Source organism: Pinus tabuliformis, chromosome 7 (assembly GCF_031772625.1).
Source record: "Pinus tabuliformis cultivar Carrire ecotype Pingquan chromosome 7, CPIR1, whole genome shotgun sequence".
Classification (NCBI taxonomy): Eukaryota; Viridiplantae; Streptophyta; class Pinopsida; order Pinales; family Pinaceae; genus Pinus; species Pinus tabuliformis.
The window spans coordinates 1204144370-1204150579 of record NC_142293.1 but is presented as its reverse complement, the minus strand read 5'-3'; the positions used below and the strand labels follow the sequence as shown (position 1 = coordinate 1204150579).

General features: G+C 32.4%; 1 non-coding gene across 1 annotated transcript; it reads left to right on the top strand.

Moving 5' to 3' along the window:
* Positions 1–3290: 3290 nt before the first annotated feature.
* On the top strand, positions 3291–3362 carry TRNAV-UAC (transfer RNA valine (anticodon UAC)). The gene has a single exon. It is a non-coding gene; the product is annotated as a tRNA-Val (tRNA).
* Positions 3363–6210: the final 2848 nt, after the last annotated feature.

Here is a 6210-nt window from a genome sequence, read left to right as displayed (position 1 = left end):
TAATATGACTAATGGCATTATTAATAGGACCTTTATGTCATTAATGACTAACTAACTGAGTTAACCACTATCTTACGAACCATAATTTAATGGCCTAGCTTGTAATACTTACTCTAGTATTTTGTAGTTGGTCATGATATCGTTAAGGCTATTATAGACAATACTCAGTGTTACAAGAATTCAACCTCAACCTCTAATATTTGAATCAATGTGGTAGGAAATAGTAATCGACTAACGTTTAACCTTTTTTGAGCGTATTTACTCTTATCCATAATTAGTTAATACCTTTGTAGATTACAAGCACTATTAGATGATACCTCTTACTTATCTCATCATCAAGTAAATATCCATATTGCTCAACCTATTCCATGATTAATAATTGGTTAAGCTTAATCTTGTAGTCAATTGTACTTAATTAGTCCATCTAAGCATAAATACAACTCAATATGACTCCGATGTATATTAGATAATTATGTGTGACATGTCTAGAGATAGGATCTTAGCCTAATTACACCATTTATTATAGTCATAATCTTGTATATATTTATTCACTTTCTAGCTAAGGGTCCATATAACTGATTACAGTGAAATTATGTGTATCTCATTTTGTACTATGTAATTTCATTTAACGCATGTGTATTATTATATACATGCCATTGTTATAGTTTAGCTAAATTAGAATTATGATTTATCCACTAATTTAGATGGTACATTTAGATTTAAGCTTACGTGTATTGCATCCAGTTCACCTGATATGTGGTACCTTACAAGGTAGAGAGATATTAGTGGCATCATAATGAATATAGCTGAATTATTCATATTACGAGCTGATTAGGCATGGGATATAAACTACTACTTAATTCATGATAGCAGTGATTATAACTTGCATGAGTGTTATGCCACATAGTACTAAACAAACCATTGATTCAATATGCCTTCATTACATGATCGATAACATGCATACTAACTCCATTGTATGCAACTGAGCTATTTCATGAGTCACTATTGCATGAACCATGACCATTTGACGTCATTCTCTTAGTACTAAGCCTGAGTAATAGCAAGTACTCAAATATTGAAAGGATAAATAACTAGGTAACGGATAATAATAAACCTCTCTATAAATACTAATACAGATTACAAATAATCACAAGATGGTACATAGCTAATAGAATGAGTATTGTACTTAATATAGTGAAATAATAGTGCATTGTGGTTGCGTTACAAAGGTTTAATTCCTTCTACTAATTCGTAGATTCAAGGTTTATGTACTAGTAGGATCATATTACTGGTATAATGAAATTGAGCACTGAATTATGAGAGTAATTTACCAACCTTGTAAGTATCAGTACAACTTACTAGTAATACCATGAACTCATAGCTAGAGTGGACTCTTTAGAACCTCGTACATTATTTTTTTGTGAACTAGTAAGATTGCAAGCCATAATCATGGATCATAACACATTCAGTACTTGCAACGTGGTAAACATATGGTATAAGAACATAAGCCTTACCTATGTGCTCACTACATTGCGAAATTATAGATTAATATGTGAGCAGTGGGGAAAATTAACCATTGAGTACTATACATGGCTATCATATCAGTCACAGGTGCATTAAGCTAATCTATGTATGTTAATAGGTTACAGCTATTACATTAATTTTATCGTTTAGTAATCTCCTATGTTGTAAATTTCATTACTATTTCATAATTCACTTCTAGGTAGTAGGTTGGATAATTCATACTCACTTGACTTAGCATTTAACCCATTAACTGATACTTTTGATAGTTCGAGGGTTAATCCATATTAATAACGAGCTTATATGACAGTCTATAAACCAACTAAGAATTATAATACAAGGCTCACACTTTAACTCAAATATCCGTAGTGGTTTCACTATATCCTAGTTTAATGGATTATGATTATTACACGTGTTTTACTACCTAAAGTTAATTAAGCGACCAATCACTAGTTTGCTAGCTATTCATATTTTATTCAGATATAGAACATGGAAATCTAATTAGTCTGCTAACCCATGATTTACCTTGCATGCTTAGTTAACGGTAACTTATTGGGTATTATTTTGGAAATATTAGCATTATATCATATAACACTTTTACTATTCGATAATTAATGAAAATCATTTACTTGTATTAACTTTAATTCATGATTCAACGCTTAGATATGGTAATTTCATAACAAATTAATTACAAGCTTTCCTACTAATGATTGGTATATTGGATAATTGATACTCGCTTGACGTTGCATTATTAAGTTACTACGTTATAAGAATTCTAACCTTAGCTAGTTTATGCAAACTATATTTATATTCCTAAATTTTCAGATATAATAGTAAATTCATGACTATAGTTAAGTTGCCTACTAAGTAATTTATTAGTGTCCGTTAATCATGTATTCCTACTTAAATTATGCTCACTATTGCTAAATTAAACAACTTTCTAAGTTGATATAAATCATATAGTTGGATTCATTTTTCATACCTAGGCTCAAGAAAATATGCTTATATTGAAACTTGCCTAACCTTAGTATAAACGCCTAAAATAAAAGCTAAAAGATTTTCAACATTGCGTTTATAGTAAGCTAACGTGGCTAGAATTAGTAATATATTATGTGATTAATAGAATTTGGGGTAATTCAATTGGCTCTAATATCATTATTTTACTCAGATAGTGGATTATTCAAGTCGTTCATGCATAACCATGTTTATCTTAGATTTTATACATATCCTGTCCTCAATATACTACTTTTTCTATAACTATGATTTGCTTTGCTAAAATAAGTGAGTAGAATCAAATTAATAGACATACTCCACTGTTGTATCTATATTACACACTATTTCAAAGGCTTTTAATGTCTAATTGTAGTAACCTAGTAAAGTAATATTAATACTTTATTTAATATTAGCTATAATTGGGTACCAAATTCTTCAGTAAAGTATTATTAATACTTTATTTACTATAAATTCTTCAGCGACTTCTTTCATATGCAAACTTGTATTAGAAGAGCCATAAAACATGGAGACTTTGGGTTTGTACTTTGGCTAGTCTCATGTTTAAACAATCGGCTTTGATGCTATTTTTTAGGTGGTTGAGTGTATTAACCATGTGAAAGTCGCTTACTTGTTCTAAAATAGTTATGTTCTGCATCTATTGGATAGATGTTTGTGCTAGCTAAGCCAATGAAACCTACGAGATTTTACAAAGTTTTATAATCTAATTAAAGTTTTAGAATTTAGAATTTGTAAAGCTTCAAGGTCTGATTCTTTGAAGGGCTCTAGCTCAATGGAAGAGCACTTGCTTTACAAGCAAGTGGATGGTGGTTCGATTCCACCATGCCCTAATATTCATACAGAATGGTGACGATCACTATTCATCCCTATATATGTATCAGTAGTGAGGATCATAATCAAAAGTCATTTTTTATATATGAAATGGTGACATATAATGAACATCGCCATATATATGCATCATTAGTGAGGGTCAAAAAAAAAATGGATATTGTAGATTTTAGTTTGATGGAGATTTAATAAGTATAATGATGTTGTTATTTTGTATGGATGTTCATTTCCCTAAAAAAAAATTATAAATGGTATGTTATAAGATATTTCAAATGCAATATGACTTACTCTATAATCATATAATTGATTTAAGAGGCATGATATACTTACCTAATTTAATTGAACTAAAAAATATTAAAATAATAAATGGAAACTATAAAGGAAGAAACATGAGTTATTAAAGTGGAAGCGTAATTTGGCTCTAAAATGGAACTAAATTTGACATTAAATTGGAAGTCATACTTGGAGCTATTATTGGCACTAAATTAGAAGCTAAATTGGTTGCTTAACATGAAACAAAATTGAAGGCTAATTAAGACGCAAATCCCAACACTAAAAGGAAGCAAACCAGGAGGCTAACAAGGAAACAAAAAGGGAAGCAACAATGGAAGCCAAACTAGAAGCACACTAGAAGCAAAACTTGGCGTTACCTAAGAAGCAAAAAAATAAGCAATTTAGGTACCAAACAAAGAAGTAATAATGGAAGCAACACTAGCAACAAACTTGTTATTACATGAGAAGCAAAAACATAAGCAATTTAGGTAGAAAACAAAATAGTAATAATGAAAACACTATTAGAAGCCAAACTTGGTGTTCCCTCATAAGCAAACAAAGAAGTCATTCAGGTAGCAAACCAAGAAATAATAATGGAAGATATATTATAAGCAACAAAATATATTATAATGGAAGCCATATTAGAAGCTAAAGGAGATGGCATAATGGAAGCAAAGCAAGATGCAACAAGCGGTGTCATATTGGAAGAAAAGCAAGATGCAACAAGCAGTGTCATATTGGAATCAAAACTCGAAGCAACAAATGACATTATAATGGAAGCATAACTTGGCGTAAATTAGGAAGCCAAAAAATAAGCTATTTTCTGTTGGAAAAAGGTAACTATGTTCAGTCTTCAATAATGTACTTGAGTCATTATGTAATGTACTTGTCAAAAGAATAAAGAGAAGATTTTTTTATTATTGTAACAATGACTTATTAAAACATAGGTTTCATGCTTGGGTCATAATTATATTAGTCAAAGTCCCCATTGTGGACTCCTAGGATTAATATTGAGTTTATCGAATCATTGTACACTCGAAGAGACCCTTCTTGGGCTTTCGGATCATGTAAAAAGGTTTTGTATCAAGAAAAATATGAATTATGTGTCCTACACATCATGTTGGCCTAAGGAAGATCAAGTCGGCCTAGAGACCCTCATTTGACCCTCAAGAAAGTTGTATATAGAAGGAAGTCGAAGTCATTTGTAGCACTCACTCTCTCAATTAATTCGATATCTTCTAGGAAGTGTTGGAGATACGAATTCTACTGCCGAAAGAAGGAAAGAAGTGTGAGTTTGGGGGAGTCTCTAGAGAAGAGGAAAATCGAAGTTTTGGTGCCTCTCTCTCTATTTCGTGGTCTGGTTTAGGAGATCGAAGTCTCCTAGGGTTTTGTTGCTGCCGGAAGCTGCATGTTGTTGGGATCTGTTGCATAGTCGAAGTTGCTGGAAAGGGTCGAAGATCTTGGAGGCTGACATGGTGTGGAGGGAAAGTCTGGTCTTGGTATATGGTAAAGAGTCTCAAAGAATACTATTGAAAAGAAGAATTACTTTGATTGGGTTTTCCCCTCAAGGGGGGTTTTGCCCTGGCTTGTGCCTATATCTTGTCTCTCTTGTTTTGTGATCTTAAAGTATGTATAGTTGCTTGATGAGAGATAAGATAATAAAGAAGTAAAAAAAATCCAACGCACTTACAAGTAATTATCAAGATCGAAGAATAAAACCCTAATATAATATCTTTGCTTTTCCAACATGGTATCAAAGCTAAGATCAAGAGAAGTCGAAGATCACTTTGTTGGCATGGATTCTCCATTATGGTGAACTACATATATTGGGTTTCAACTATGCTAGAAGATGGATCAAGAAGATCATATACTACCTATTCAACAAAGTCAAGGGTCATGGATTCTTGGCTACCCTTACATGATCTCTTACTAATGATAATGCATGGATCATTGATAGTGGAGCATCGAGACATATGACAGGTGAAAGTAGGCAACTTCACACACTATCAAAGGAGTCATCCTCCCATGCAGTGGAATTGGGTGAAAACAAAAGCTATGATGTTAGAGGCCTAGGATCTACATCATTAAAGTTGGACAATGGATCGAAGTTGCATCTCAACAACATTCTCTATGTTCCATGTTTGAAAAAGAATTTACTTTCTATTTCTTGTTTAGAAGATAAAGGGGAAAGAAATGATTTTGCTAATGGAAAAGTATTGGTTTGGGGAAATAACTCTAGTATTGACAAAGCTAGGGTTATTGGAGTTTGTGAAGGAAGTCTTTACTGGGTTATCACTCCATCTCCTCAAGCTCTTGTTCATATGGAAATAATTCCCATTGAACTATGGCATCGAAGGTATGGCCATCTTCATTATAGGGTCATCCCTACTCTTAGTCAATTGGTTAATAACATTCCTGATATGAATCTAGACCATGAAGGTGTAAGCAAGGGATGTGCTTTGAGGAAGCATACTAGAAAGCCATTTCATCTTAATGAATCTAGGTCTAAAGAAATATTATATCTCATCCATTCCAATGTGTGCAGGCCCATGTATGACAAGACACTTGAAGGTCATC